Source organism: Rhinoderma darwinii, chromosome 3, assembly GCF_050947455.1.
Source record: "Rhinoderma darwinii isolate aRhiDar2 chromosome 3, aRhiDar2.hap1, whole genome shotgun sequence".
NCBI classification, from domain to species: domain Eukaryota; kingdom Metazoa; phylum Chordata; class Amphibia; order Anura; family Rhinodermatidae; genus Rhinoderma; species Rhinoderma darwinii.
This window is the reverse complement of record NC_134689.1, coordinates 137,108,660-137,125,460: the sequence shown is the minus strand read 5'-3', so window position 1 is coordinate 137,125,460 and position 16,801 is coordinate 137,108,660.

Sequence of the window (16,801 nt, the reverse complement as noted above, 5' to 3'; positions counted from 1 at the left end):
CCGTGGTATGAGTGAGAAGTGTGACGCAAAAATATTTTGAGTAGTGAATGCAAGGAATGGGCACCAATGGTGATAATGTGCAAAGAATAACGGTTTCATACAAAAAGACAGTATACCTAAATACATAAGACAAAAGAGTCATCATACATAAAATATGTAATAAGTACACTACCAAAAAATCATTAGGGATAAGGGTACCATTCACGCAACAGACGCAGCTGATCACACTCGCGTCCGCTGCATGAATGGCACGAATTTATCTATCACAAATTAATAAATACGTGCAAGAACTAACAATGAATGATATAAAAACAATAAATACGTGCAAAAAAATAACAATTGATCAAGTTATAGGTTGTTACATCATAAAGTGCCTGTTGTGCATTAAAATTAGCGACTCGCTAATTAGTGTAAATTTAATATATCACAAATAAATAAATACCTACGTGCAAACAGTGACAATTGAGACAATTAAATCAATCAATACATACAGAAAATGTCAATTGATACAATTATTAGTTATTACAACATCAAGTGCCCATTGTACATTAACATTAGCAACTAAGTCACACACCACCTATGGTGGTGAAAGGTACAGAAGCTAAAATGACACATATACAAATAACCACATAATTAAATACAACATATCATGGCATACTCATACCAAATGATAGGATGCAGAGTGAACATAATAACAAGTGGGTAAATTCGAATGCTGGACCAGGATTCAAATTCATACTAACAGGATAGGTGGTCCACATCACATCTTCCGATGTATTGGACAACCATTGGATGGTGGAGGAAACGAGGTTGTCACAGGCGCAAAAGGTCAGTAGATTGTTATGTTACAACAAATGCACCATACAAATTTGGCAATCTGAAAAAGCTAAAAACAGTCATATGTTAAAAAATGGCTATTACTGTACACATAACACATTAGTTAAAAACAACAACAACACCGTGGAAGATCCTAACACCCTTATAGGAAAGCTGCAAACCCAAGGGTTTCGTTCAAGCCCTTTGGTTGTAATGTTTTGAGTTTCCAAATCCACTTGGATTCTACTCGCAACAATTTTTGCATTAAGGAGCCCCCTCTCAAATCAAGCTCCACATGGTCAATGCCTTTAATTTTTAGGTCTTTGGATGCACAGTTGTGGTACAGGAAGAAATGTCGTGGCAAAGTTTTCAAGAAATCAGTATTATCAGGAGACGTACCCCTAGCTGCCTCAATGCTGTTAACATGTTCCCTCGTTCTTAGTTTAAGTTCTCTTGTAGTGAGGCCAACATATATTTTTGGGCAAGGGCAGCATGCGTAATAAATTACTCCCTTAGTGTTACAATTGATGGGCCAGGTTATCTTGTACGTTTTCTCACCCATAGAATCCACAAAGTCATCACCACTAACAATGTTTGGACACGCTATGCATCGACCACATGGGCGACAACCCCATCGTGGTTTAGCTGCACCAAAAATCGGTTTGGACAATTGTGGTTGGTGGTAACTGTGAACTAGTGTGTCACAGAGATTTCTGGCTCTCCTTGATGCTACTGCAGGTCTCGGGGGCAAGATTTCCGATAGAATGCCGTCCGTTTGTAAGACAGACCAGTGTTTGGACAGGCACTTGCGCATTTCCCCCCATCTATCGTGGTATGTGGTAACATACCTTATTTTGAAATCGTTAGTTTTCTTATTGACAGGGTGGAGTAATTGAATCCGCGTGGACCTACATGCCCTCACATATGCCTTGTTAATACATCTTTTAGTATAACCTCTGTCCAAAAACCGTTGTTTGAGGTCAGATGCCTGTTTCTCAAAATCCTCCCTGGAGGAGCATAATCTTCTAATCCTTAGAAACTGGCCTACCGGAATCGAGTTGATCATGTGTCTAGGATGTGAAGAGGAAGCATGTAGGTATGAGTTGACTGATGTATCTTTGCGGTGTACGTCAGTCTGAACACAACCAACGTGATCACGTTTGATAAGTATGTCCAAAAAGTCAATGGCCATGCGATTGACCTTCCACGTTAAACGTATGTTGGAATCGTTGATGTTTAGTTCACCCATGAATCCATCGAATTCCTCCTGAGTACCCTGCCAAATGATGAAGATGTCATCAATGAATCTGGTCCAAAGGACAACTTGACTCATTGATGACATCCGATCCGATTGAAAAAGGTCCCTCTCCCACAGCCCCAGGAAAAGGTTGGCATATGAAGGTGCGCAAGCCGCCCCCATCGCCGTTCCCTGGAGCTGTAGGTAGAAGGATCCATTGAAGGTAAAAAAGTTGTGTGTGAGCACAAACTCCATGAGGGTGAGAATGAACTGAGCCTTGATAGAGTCAATATCAGACATCCTCAGAAAATACGCCACCGCCTGTAAGCCGTCTTGATGTCTGATGTTCGTGTACAACGACTCAACATCGCAAGTAGCAAACAGCATATTCGAATCAAGTTGAACCCCCTCTAATTTTTTAAGAAGATCCGCCGAATCTCTCAAGTAGGATGGCAGTGTCTCTACTATGGGTTTCAAGTTTGCGTCAATGTACTTACAGACATTGTCGCAGATGTTCTTTCTCCCAGAGATAATAGGACGGACCGGGGGTAGTTTAGAATTTTTATGAATCTTCGGCAATAAATATAGACTTGCTACCACCGGATCCTGTACCATAAGACATTCTGACAACGCCGTGGAGATGGTACCATCATTTGAGGCCTCCCTCAAGAGGTTGGAAAGGGAGGTACTGAAGGAAGAGAGAGGATTAAACGTCAATTTCTTGTAGCAAGTAGCATTTCTCAACTGCCGCAATGCCTCCCTTTCATACATTACTCTCGGCCATATCACTATGTTGCCCCCCTTGTCGGCCGGCTTGTACACAATGTCTTTGAGCGATTTCAATCTTTTCAGACTACTTCGCTCAACCGCAGTCAAGTTGTCATGACTGATGCCAGTAGATAGCTTCTCCAGGTCTTTGGAGACCAATTTAACAAATAGGTCAATTGCCGGGCATATCGTGAATGGGGGAAATCTCGTAGATCTTTTCCTAATTACCTGCGGGATCATGCTTGAGGGCGGGTTATCTTGTTCGTTGAGTAATTGTTGTAGGGATTGGAGTGCCTCTCTTTCCTCTGGTGTATTAAAGATGTTGTCATCCTTCCTATGGAACCATCGCTTAAAGATCAAACCTCTAGCAAAAAGGTGCAAGTCCTTCACCGCTGTAAAAGCATCAAAATGGGTTGAAGGCGCAAATGTCAACCCCCTAGATAATACCCCAATATCTACAGGTGACAAGTAATGACTGGAAAGATTAATTACCTTCATCCTTTGGTTGTCGGGTATTTGATTTCGCATGATTTCACCTCTTTGTCTCATCATGGGCTCAAAGTCATAGGGTTGCATGCGTCGCTCATCAGTGCGAAACCTCTGCCGTCCCCTTTTGTTTGATGTATATTGTCTTCTATAATCAATGCCACTTCTCGTTCTACCTCTCAATGTATCATCCTCAGGTTCCGACATGGAGATCGCTGAGGAAACTGAGGGAGATCTACTACTATCACCCCGATTCTGTTTGGCATATTGCCACTTGTACATTCGATTGGTGATTTTATCATTATGGTCCCGCTGGAATTTGCGACTCTTGATTTCTTGTATGTTTTTCTCCCATTTGTCCATTTCTGAGTCAAGATGTTGGAGAGTGTTTTTCCACTCATCGTCACTCAATTTAGATTGTAATTGGGCCTGTGCTTTTTCAATTTCACTGTCTAGGGATTCAAGGGACTGCTTATCTAGACCTATTAATAACTCCATAAAAGTCTGAGATGATACCCTACAATTCTCCTTCCATCGACTGATGAAATTGTCATCTAATATGTTGAGGGACGGAAATACTTGAATCCGTAACCCCCTGGGTATAAGACCCCTTTGTATGTATTTTTCCAAAAACGCCTTATTCCACCATGTTTTAGTGCGTTTGTGGAGCAATGATTTTAAACTATTTTTGATAGCAACTAGATTTCCACGGGTGTCAGGATCTCCCATTGTGGGTTCATCTCTAAAGACCATGTCTATTTTAGTCAACCAGGATTTTTCCCTGGCCTTGAAGTCCATGCTGGTGGACCTCCCAGAATCTGCAAAAAGAAACAGAAAAATGCCAATACTTTACCTAAATGGAGGACACCAAAAGAGCTCCCTAGTAGATTCGTAGAAAATGACCCTTCAATGGTGAATGTATGGGCTCTATAGGGAACCGGGCCACAGGCCCATAAATACACATGGTTGTAACGGTGCACCCGCTAAATATGCAACAAAATCTATAAAATGGAGTCTAGCACACAAAAGATGAATAAAACAATGAAAGTTTATTAAATCAATTAAAATAAACAAATAAGTGACAACATAGAGATGATTTACCACAAGGAAAAATGGACAACCAGAGCACAAGATGTAAAAGGCGGCTATGTATAAATGAGCTCAAGCACAGCAGTGGCAATAAATATAAAGTTTAAGAAGTGATATGCAGACAGCCAACTGTCAAACATTGAGAGCCGCTGGGTAATGCATGCAGTACTGCTGAATATGCTGTATACTGTCTCCGTATCGTGAAATTGGGACAACAGCCCATAAATGATACAGATGAGAGACTACAGCTAAATATACATCATAATACAAATAGCGGTAGCACTATGCAATAAATAAATAAATGGTGAATGCATGTCTCTTACCCATTGTAAAGTGCCTAGTGTCCACCCCGACGTGCGTTTCGGCTTGGAAGCCTTCGTCTGGGGGTGGTGTCGTAAGATGACCAGCAGCCTTTTAAAATGCCCCCCCACCAATCCCCAACGGGGAAGAACAGACAGTTGCCCGGTAACTGTGCGCAGGGCCTCGCGGCCCGGCACAACAACATCCGGGTCACCGACCCGGAAGCAGACAAAGTGAGGAGCACGTGTCATGCATCCGAGTCCAGAGCAGGAGGCCGAGGGCTGGGGCATGAAATCGCGCAGGCGCACAGAGACGAGTTATGTGCCATGGTCACAGCACCAGCAATTGAAAACAGAAACACTGCAGATAAGATAAAAGTAACTGACCCTATCCTTTCCCTGCATAGTTTTGTGCAAGAGGGAGAAGACAGGAGGGAGAGAAAGAACTAATAGAAAAGTCATCGTTTAGAATGTATATGATATCATTTTGGATAAATGGGCACCTGAAAAGAATAAAGAGAGATAGATACAAAAGAAAAAAGAAAAATAACAGAAAAGCCACGGTTTTGGACTTCATACATCAGCACTGCATGCATCCCCAATGACATAAAACTTATTATAACGTCCTTGGCTCCCTCGAGGAAACCTCCAGTCCCTGTTTTCACCCCTGAGGGGGCAGAATTCGAGGTGGCCAAGATTGTGGACAGCAGGATGGTCCAAGGCTCCCTCCAGTACCTGGTCCATTGGAGAGGATACGGGCCTGAGGAGAGGACTTGGGTACCCGCTCGGGATGTTCACGCTGGGTTATTGGTCAGGAGGTTTCACCTTCGTTTCCCCAGTAAACCAGGTCCACTTAGAAAGGGTCCGGTGGCCCCTCATAAAAGGGGGGGTACTGTAAAGGATCTGCCAGGCACAGCTTCGGGGTTAACGCCCATAGATAATCAGTCTGCACCTGCTTCTATGTCTGTGAGACTGACTCCATCTTCCACCACTCAGGGTGGCAGGCTTAGGAGTGGGAGAACCTATCACAGCCTGGCCAGACGGAGCTAGCTCCCGCCCTCTGTCTATTTATACCTGCCTTTCCTGTTCCTCCTTTGCTTGTGACTCTTCTCGTTTGGTTTCCTGGCCCTGCTGCAGCTTCTTGTACCATTGTCCTTGCTTCATATTGACCCCGGCTTGCTGACTACTCTCCTGCTCTGCGTTTGGTACCTCGTACACTCCTGGTTTGACTCGGCTTGTTTACTACTCTTCTGCTCTGCGTTTGGCACCTCGTACTCTCCTGGTTTGACTCGGCTTGTTCACTTCTCTTGTTGCTCACGGTGTTGCCGTGGGCAACTGCCCCTTTCTCCCCCTAGCTCTGTGTACCCTTGTCTGTTTGTCTGTCGTGCACTTATTGAGCGTAGGGACCGTCGCCCAGTTGTACCCCATCGCCTATGGCGGGTCTTTGCAAGTAGGCAGGGACTGAGTGGTGGGTAGATTAGGGCTCACTTGTCTGTCTCCCCACCCCGGTCATTACACCTATATAAAGTATTCACCCCCATCCTCACCTTGGACTTTTTAAGGATTAAGAGATTGTGAAAAAAAACTCATCCAAACTATCAAACTTCCCACATCCTACAAATATATCACAGCAAAATAATAATCACACACACTGTTGCTCACAACCCAAGTCATTCCTACTTTCGTCTAGTATCTGCCTGCCCCCGCTCTGTCTTCTTTTATAGCCCAGAATGGATTTAATTAAGCTTTTTTTGACAGTGATCAAAAGAAAACAATTATTTCATATTAGTGTGAAAGCAAAACTGTACAAAGTGATTGATGTACAGAACTGTATTAGAACTATTAAAAAGCAAAATAACGGAATGCCTAACCATTCATCCCAGTTAATGTGAAGCCCATGAAATCACCTCTGGAGCCAGAATCGGACTAAGGTTCCTTGGGCCCACCAGAGGGCTCATGCTAACTGGAACAGCCAATTAATTTGAGAATCAATTGAGTTAGTGTAATGGAAATCACTGTGTGCAGCCAAGGTGTTTCTAGTGAGTATAGTATAAGTACACCTATATCTGTAATATCCAACTGCCATGTCATGATACCACACTAGAGCATGTTGAGCCAGCAAGTTTACTACAATAGGGAGAGGCAGATAAGCTGCCTATAACACCTCTTAATAACTTATCAGAGTATCAGAATTTTGTCATTGATAATATTACAATAAGCCATACATCAGTTTAGTAATTCACTTTATTTGCTTAGAATCCCCTTGCCTATTAGGGCATATGAACTCAGGAGAACTGCTGCTTCTGCTCTAGTGACCTCTATGCTGCCATGTATTACTGTACATAGTCACCTCTCTATTTGAAAAAGCACTAGAGATAAACAAATCGATTCTAAACTAATTGAATTTGGTCTGAATTTTGCAAAAGCTTTGGATTCTGCAAAATTTAAACCTTTTGGGGTTTGCGGCGAATGAATTGGCCTCTATCAGACACCATTTTACAGATTAGAAGAAGAAAGCGGAGTTAAAAAGAAACAAAGCATACCCACCTGGTCTCCCAGTGCGGCGCGTCCCTGCCAGCCTCCTGAGATTACGTTGTTTTGTCCCATGTGACCGCTGCTGCGACGCGTTCCTAGCGGCCTCCTGAAATTATGTTGTTTGTTCCATGTGACCACTGCAGCCAATCACAAGCGCGTCGCTACAAGAGACCAGGTGAGGTAAGAATGGTATTTTTTTTATTTTAGGGGTGGAATTGCAAGTGCCTCGATTACCCTGTTTTAATATCTGATTGTTTTATAGGACTACATACAACTTGAATAAAGTCCTGGAAGACATCAGAATGTCAGACAGGGCAATATAGGAACTTGCAATTTGTGACAAATTTATTTGTACCGAATAGAATTAGACAGCCGATTTCATAGAATCAGCGCCGAAATGAATGTTGGGAAATTTGTTTATCTCTAATAAGCAACATGTAAAAATATATCTACTCTTCAGCAGCCTCTGCAGCAATAATACCTAATTTCAAGGGCTTAGAGGAGTTTTACCTGTATCAATCAGCTGATCACCATGGTAGTTTCATTCTAAAAAGGGTTTTCATGTTTATGCATGTAAGAAATGCCATGCGCTTCAATAATTTTTAATGGTGTTTGCTAACATGCTGTAACAGCCACGGTCATGGACCTTAGACCTCTCCCATCCTACCGACGTCCCCCCCCCTCCCCGAGATGTGCCAGCACATGTAGCCGTACTGCCCTAAGGTGACCACTATGGTGCACCCGCAAGCTCACATTTTGTAGGAGTTTTTGAGGTTCTATAGATAAGCCAATGCAAAGAACACCGCCCCCCCCCCAAAAAAAAAATCTAAACATAGGGCCTGCTGCAATTGGGAAAAAAAAGCCACTGACCCCCAAAACACTACAAAAGCGCTACAAACCGAAATGCTGTGCACATAGGCTCTCATATTTTAGTATAGACATAAAGTGACAGCTGCAGTGTTTTTGGGCAAAAAAATAAATCTGCATAAAATGCCATGAAGAACGCAAATGAAAACACGAGTAAATTTAGAGCTTAAAGATAAAGAAAAAAAAAACTTATTTCAGTTGCCACCTACATGTATAGAATGTTATAATATATAATAGTTAATAAACCTATTTCATAGTTTAGAATTAATAACAATTATAAATAATCAATTTTTAGCCTAATAATTATGAAAGAAAATTGTGCTCTGGAAATTCATAAAAAATAAACTTTAAATGAAACCAGGCAAAATGTCAGTACTGCTTTTTATCTGCATTAATGATTCTATATTAAGTAGGAGAAATAATGGTATTAGTACAGAACCCTTAGAATACTAAATGAGAAAGAGTCACAACATTGCTCTTTTAATCTGATTTAAAATATGTTTAATCAAATTAGTTGTAAATGGTAAGTACATTCTCCAAGAAATAATTTATTTTATGTTTCTGTTTTTACAGAATATATTTAAATATTATTATTAGTTTGAACTGTAATACCGCATAGACATCTTTACAATGCATGTAGAATATATGTTTTTTGATAATGTCATCTTAGTAAATTGGTTCTCTACACTTCTATAGCATTTCCTTTTTTCATCATTCCCAAAGTAGGACCCCAGGGGTGTGGGATAAATAGTGCCCATAGATGAGTTGCATGAAAATTAGGCTGCTCTGTAGAGCTACTTTAACCCCTCCCTATTTGGCCACTTTTGACCTTCCTGACAGCCTAATTTTTCAAATCTGACATGTTTCACTTTATGTGGTAATAACTTCGGAATGCTTTTACCTATCCAAGCGATTCTGAGATTGTTTTCTCGTGACACATTGGACTTTATGTGACTGGCAAAATTTGGTCGATACATTAAGTATTTAATTGTGAAAAACACCAAAGTTTTGTGAAAAATTGCGAAGATTAGCATTTTTCTAAATTTAAATGTATCTGCTTGTAAGACAGGCAGTTATACCACTCAAAATTGTTTCTAACTAACATCCCCCATATGTCTACTTTAGATTGGCATTCTTTTTTGAACATTCTTTTATTTTTCTAGAACCTTGCAAGGCTTAGAACTTTAGCAGAAATATCTCACATTTTCATGAACATTTCAAAAGGCTATTTTTTCAGGTTCCAGTTCAGTTGTGAAGTGGCTTTGAGGGCCTTATATATTAGAAACCCCCAATAAGTCACCCCATTTTAAAAACTTCATTCCTCAAAACAGCATTTAGAAAGTTTCTCAACCCTTTAGACGTTTCACAGGAATTAAAGCAAAGTAGAAGTGAAATTTACAAATGTTATTTTTGTTTTTGTAGAAATTCATTTTTAATCCATTTTTTTTTTTATAACACAGAAAGTTTTACCAGAGAAATGCAACTCAATATTTATTGAGCAAAGGAGAAGGTAGGATCCAGCGCTGGGTGCAATTAAAATGGATTTTCTTTTCCAAGTTTATTGGAATGGAATTAAAAGGAGAAGTCCAGTTGCATGTAGTCCTGGGTGTGTGGAAATGTGGAGGTGCGTGTCCTCGGGGGCCTACGCGTTTCGGACGACTGCCGCGTCCTTAAACTTGTCTGTAGTAGTTTTGAATGTGGCGCGCTCTCAAATATATACCCAGTCAGCTGATTCGCTTTGCCTATCATCGTCTGAGTTACATTGGACCGCAAACCGGAAATGATCTGTCTTGTATTCCGTCAGCTGTTTGTTTATGCGTGTCAACGTCGGTGTTTATGTTGGAACGCAAACAGGAAATGGTCATTCAGTCCTGTAGTTGTTTTCCGTTGGACCTCATTTGTGAGTAATAGTGATGTTCTTAAATTTTGATAACTGCGAAGACTTGGTTAATATACTGTGTTTAGTCTTGTTTCAGATAAATGTTATATATAAATAATGGTTATGTTATGATTTGATTGTAACTATTTAAAATCTATATAGGCTTCTGTCACTCGCTATGTTAGGCTCAAAATATATTTTCATGCGGTTTGTCGTGTTTTACGAAGACAATTATCAATGTTCATATTGACCTTGAGCAACATTATCGATGTTGTTCGGATGCCCAAGGATATATATATTACAATGGTTATTGTTGTTAGTCAGTTATGACAAAAACCGGGGGCCTTTGCGAGTTGGCCATAATGGATTATTATGACGTATGAAAATGGGCATAAAAGTTGTTGAATTGTGACTGGTATTGTCCGCTGAGTAATGGATATGATTTTTGAAACCTGTTATTGTGGTACTATATTACAGCGCGCTTTGTGTATAAAATGAGGATCATGTGAGAAAAGTGTAGGAAGGACACAACTGGTAATAGTGAGGAATCAAAAACATATAGAATAGAACAACAAAACTGGGTGATGTGTCAATAAAAAGGTGTGCATGACAAAAAGCATATGTTATGCATGCATCACTTGGGTATGTCAGATACCTTGAATAACATTATGCGATTAATTGAATTTGAGTTTTGTGAGCTTTAACTCGGTTGTAAGTTGTATTGTTTATATCGCTGATAATACTTCTATGTATTGTAGATGGTTGGATGACTAAAAATACTAATGTATCCAGTGACTGTTTAGTGAACTAGTATAAATACATTAGTTCCTTTCTTAGGTTTAAGCCATTTGGATACCTTGTATTAAGTCTGTATATCCAATATGCTTCCCTGAGGTGGGTTTTGTGTTTGATGTCCCCTCCCCGTTTACAGGGATGAATTTTTTCAATGGCATAACAGCAGAAAAATTTGGTGGATCTATGATGTTGGGAGATGAAATGTTTGGAAGCATTAGATGTATTTACAATATTTTCGTTTCTGATATAGCTAAGATGTTCCAGAATTCTTATTTTGAATTTTCTATTCGTACAACCTACGTATTTCAAGTTACATTCAGTACACTCTATGATGTAAATGACCGACTCGGAATTACAGTTAATATAGTTTTGAATATTGAAGTTGTCAGTTTGTGTAGAGTTGCTGAATGTTTTAGTTATCTGTACGTGGGAGCACACTTTGCATGGGTGTTGCCCACATTTGTAGAAGCCCGTAGTCTCTAACCATGTTGATTTCGTTTTTTCATTGCCAGTGAATAAGGATGGGGACAAGGCACTACCTAGCGTGGAGGCTTTTCTTGCTACTATCCTGCATCCTCCGGATAACACCGTGCGCAGAGTATCATCCTCCATGAGAATCGGTAGGTAATCAGTAACTATTTTTTTGATTTGCATAAACTGGTTACTTCATCTACACAGAGGACTTTCAAAAGGATTGGAATGAAATTTTGTCCACATGTTCAACAAATCTAATGAAACTCATTACTAAACAGGAGGAACTCAAATTAAAAGAATTGGACACCAACATTTCGGACATAAAGAAATCACTAGAGGCTTTCTCAGACTCACCTTCGTATACTCTACTTTATACCAGGACGTCATCTGCTATTGACAAACTGGATCATGCTATTGCAGATATAAAGAAAAACAAATTTCAAAGAGATACCAAGGATTATTCATGCAACGAAGTTTACAACTGGAGTCAAAAAACTAGGAATTATAACAGACCGAGACCTATTCTGAAAAGAAGAAACCAGACTTACAAACAGTTTAGGGACCTACCGAATAGGGTTAGTTTCAGTTCCACTGAACCAGAATCTGCTGATGGTATCTCAGAGGATGAAAACATCCGAACACGTCCCAACACCAATTTCAGATCAGACATTACTTGTTTCCAGTCAAAAAACGGGGAAGGAGGGGCGGGAGAAAACACAAATCGATTAAACACAGAACAAAACCGCCGCCTCCGGTCAAGGAAATTCCAACAACATTAACTACAAATGTCACCAATCTTTCCTCCATACCCCTAACTGCTGAACAAAATGAGGTCTTGTCCCTAGGCCTTAATTATGCCCCCAAAAAAAATTTTAATATCTTCAATACCATACTTGATATTAACAAATTTATCCGTAACTTAACGGTCAAAAAGCACTTCTTTCCTCATCAAGAGGAGGTAAAATTAAAAAACTCCAAGACTGCGTTATTATCTCCAACTACACATATTGAAGGACAGGTGGAATTGTCACATGACATGGTGTCCCAGTTGTCTAATTTGTCATTTGAAGAACTCACCACGATAGTAAGCCTAGATCATATGAGAAATGAAACACCAAATCAAACAGTAACCACAGCTCTCAACTTCAAAACATCGAACCCTAAATTTTACCCCACCGGTTCACGCACAGATTCTATGGATCGGTTTCAAATGGTTATCGAAAAAGAACTTCACAACCTAGCTGACAACCTCAAAGGCCAGCGTCCTACAAATAACATGTCAACTAGACTTAAAGCAGCAGCGAAATCATTGCAAGAAAACAAACAATTAATCATAAAGATGTCGGACAAAGGGGGTAATGTTACAGTACTGAACAAAGAAGATTACCAACATTCCATTTTAAGCATGTTGGCAGATGAAACCACCTACAAAAAATTGGACAAAAACCCAACAGAAACAATCCAAGTGTCAATGAAAAAATTACTTAATGATGGTGTTCAGGGAGGTTTCATCAACCAAAAACAAATGGATTTTATGTACATAGACCAACCCATTACCCCAATCATTCACGCACTTCCAAAAATTCACAAACAGATATTTCCTCCACCGATGAGACCGATCGTCTCAGGTATTGGCTCGATCCTAGAGAGACTCTCTGAATGGTTAGATACGCTGCTACAACCATTGGCACAAACAACACCTGGCTTTCTTAGAGACACTAAACATGTCCTGAATTTATTTGACAATAAATGTTGGAATAAAAATTACAGCTGGCTCACATGTGACGTCGTGTCACTTTACACATCCATTCCACACCGAATTGCCCATAATGCCCTTACATATCACCTCACGAAACACAGCACATATGATATAAACTTTCAATTATACATACTGGAGGTACTCAATTTTCTCCTAACTCATAATTACTTCCAATTTGACTCCAAATACTATTTACAACTGAAAGGAGTATCCATGGGGGCAAAATTTTCCCCATCGGTAGCAAACTTGGTCATGGCATGGTGGGAACAATTCTACATTTTTTCAACGGAAAACATTTACAGCCACTGCATAGAATGGTACGGCAGATACATTGATGATATATTGATCATCTGGAAAGAAGACACTAACATCATCCCCAAGTTTGCGCAATTCATTAACAACAATGAGTGCAACCTTAAATTTACATACCATTTTGATAGCACTAACATCATCTTTCTGGATCTGGAGCTCAAAGGTGTCACTGGCCAAAAAATTTCGAGCAAAACACACCGTAAACCTACGGCCACCAACAACTTATTACATGCAAACAGCAGTCATACCAAGCACACCATCAAAGCCATACCGGTGGGTGAGATGCACCGTGCTAAGAGGAACTGTACATCTCAAAGTCAATTTGAAGCAGAACAAGATATCATCAAAATAAGACTCAAAGAAAGAGGCTATCCAAAATGGTCACTCAATCGGGCCAGCAACATCATGACCAAAAAAACCAGATCTCAACTTTTAAGTCACCATAGCAAAACAACCAACCCTATAGATAGCATTCAATCCATGGACAATCAACCGACGCTGGTTCTACAACAGAGTAACCAGTTTATGCAAATCAAAAAAATAGTTACTGATTACCTACCGATTCTCATGGAGGATGATACTCTGCGCACGGTGTTATCCGGAGGATGCAGGATAGTAGCAAGAAAAGCCTCCACGCTAGGTAGTGCCTTGTCCCCATCCTTATTCACTGGCAATGAAAAAACGAAATCAACATGGTTAGAGACTACGGGCTTCTACAAATGTGGGCAACACCCATGCAAAGTGTGCTCCCACGTACAGATAACTAAAACATTCAGCAACTCTACACAAACTGACAACTTCAATATTCAAAACTATATTAACTGTAATTCCGAGTCGGTCATTTACATCATAGAGTGTACTGAATGTAACTTGAAATACGTAGGTTGTACGAATAGAAAATTCAAAATAAGAATTCTGGAACATCTTAGCTATATCAGAAACGAAAATATTGTAAATACATCTAATGCTTCCAAACATTTCATCTCCCAACATCATAGATCCACCAAATTTTTCTGCTGTTATGCCATTGAAAAAATTCATCCCTGTAAACGGGGAGGGGACATCAAACACAAAACCCACCTCAGGGAAGCATATTGGATATACAGACTTAATACAAGGTATCCAAATGGCTTAAACCTAAGAAAGGAACTAATGTATTTATACTAGTTCACTAAACAGTCACTGGATACATTAGTATTTTTAGTCATCCAACCATCTACAATACATAGAAGTATTATCAGCGATATAAACAATACAACTTACAACCGAGTTAAAGCTCACAAAACTCAAATTCAATTAATCGCATAATGTTATTCAAGGTATCTGACATACCCAAGTGATGCATGCATAACATATGCTTTTTGTCATGCACACCTTTTTATTGACACATCACCCAGTTTTGTTGTTCTATTCTATATGTTTTTGATTCCTCACTATTACCAGTTGTGTCCTTCCTACACTTTTCTCACATGATCCTCATTTTATACACAAAGCGCGCTGTAATATAGTACCACAATAACAGGTTTCAAAAATCATATCCATTACTCAGCGGACAATACCAGTCACAATTCAACAACTTTTATGCCCATTTTCATACGTCATAATAATCCATTATGGCCAACTCGCAAAGGCCCCCGGTTTTTGTCATAACTGACTAACAACAATAACCATTGTAATATATATATCCTTGGGCATCCGAACAACATCGATAATGTTGCTCAAGGTCAATATGAACATTGATAATTGTCTTCGTAAAACACGACAAACCGCATGAAAATATATTTTGAGCCTAACATAGCGAGTGACAGAAGCCTATATAGATTTTAAATAGTTACAATCAAATCATAACATAACCATTATTTATATATAACATTTATCTGAAACAAGACTAAACACAGTATATTAACCAAGTCTTCGCAGTTATCAAAATTTAAGAACATCACTATTACTCACAAATGAGGTCCAACGGAAAACAACTACAGGACTGAATGACCATTTCCTGTTTGCGTTCCAACATAAACACCGACGTTGACACGCATAAACAAACAGCTGACGGAATACAAGACAGATCATTTCCGGTTTGCGGTCCAATGTAACTCAGACGATGATAGGCAAAGCGAATCAGCTGACTGGGTATATATTTGAGAGCGCGCCACATTCAAAACTACTACAGCCAAGTTTAAGGACGCGGCAGTCGTCCGAAACGCGTAGGCCCCCGAGGACACGCACCTCCACATTTCCACACACCCAGGACTACATGCAACTGGACTTCTCCTTTTAATTCCATTCCAATAAACTTGGAAAAGAAAATCCATTTTAATTGCACCCAGCGCTGGATCCTACCTTCTCCTTTGCTTGTTAACCTGCCGTTGTGCCGACACGAGGATCCGAGCGCAGCCTACAATCTACACCACACTGGAGTGTTAAGGTGAGCTGGAGGTTCTCTCCCCAGTTTCTATCTGTTTGCAAGTTCGGTCTCTCATGCCTCTCGAGCTCCTTTAACACGAGTTGTTCAAAGAAGAACAACAATAAGTCCGGACATCTGTCCAAATACAGGTCCCAATTTATGTGGGTGTTGTGGAAGTGGAAAACAGCAACTACTCAGACGAAGTGGCCACAACTATTTAATGAGCAATATTTATTACTATCAATATATACAAATATCAGTCTACAACAAACTGGTTGATTCATAAAGTATGAAAATTTGATCTTGATTTTAACCCACTTGCACATCTGCACCATACCTTGATCAATACAAACTGTATGTGACTTACTCTCAAGAAACATGACTCACGATACTCAAACTTCTCGCGTAGAACTGGCGGAAAAAGTTTTTGGTAACCATGACTACCATACGGAACAAAACCAAGATATGGAAGACTTATTCCACAAATTAGAAAAGAACTTAGCCCAACAAGCAAAAATCTGGTGGGACCTTACTACGCTCAAAAACTATATTGCAAAGGACATGATACCCAGAGGACTACGGTTACGTAAAACACCGAGCTTCATCTACACAGAGGACTTTCAAAAGGATTGGAATGAAATTTTGTCCACATGTTCAACAAATCTAATGAAACTCATTACTAAACAGGAGGAACTCAAATTAAAAGAATTGGACACCAACATTTCGGACATAAAGAAATCACTAGAGGCTTTCTCAGACTCACCTTCGTATACTCTACTTTATACCAGGACGTCATCTGCTATTGACAAACTGGATCATGCTATTGCAGATATAAAGAAAAACAAATTTCAAAGAGATACCAAGGATTATTCATGCAACGAAGTTTACAACTGGAGTCAAAAAACTAGGAATTATAACAGACCGAGACCTATTCTGAAAAGAAGAAACCAGACTTACAAACAGTTTAGGGACCTACCGAATAGGGTTAGTTTCAGTTCCACTGAACCAGAATCTGCTGATGGTATCTCAGAGGATGAAAACATCCGAACACGTCCCAACACCAATTTCAGATCAGACA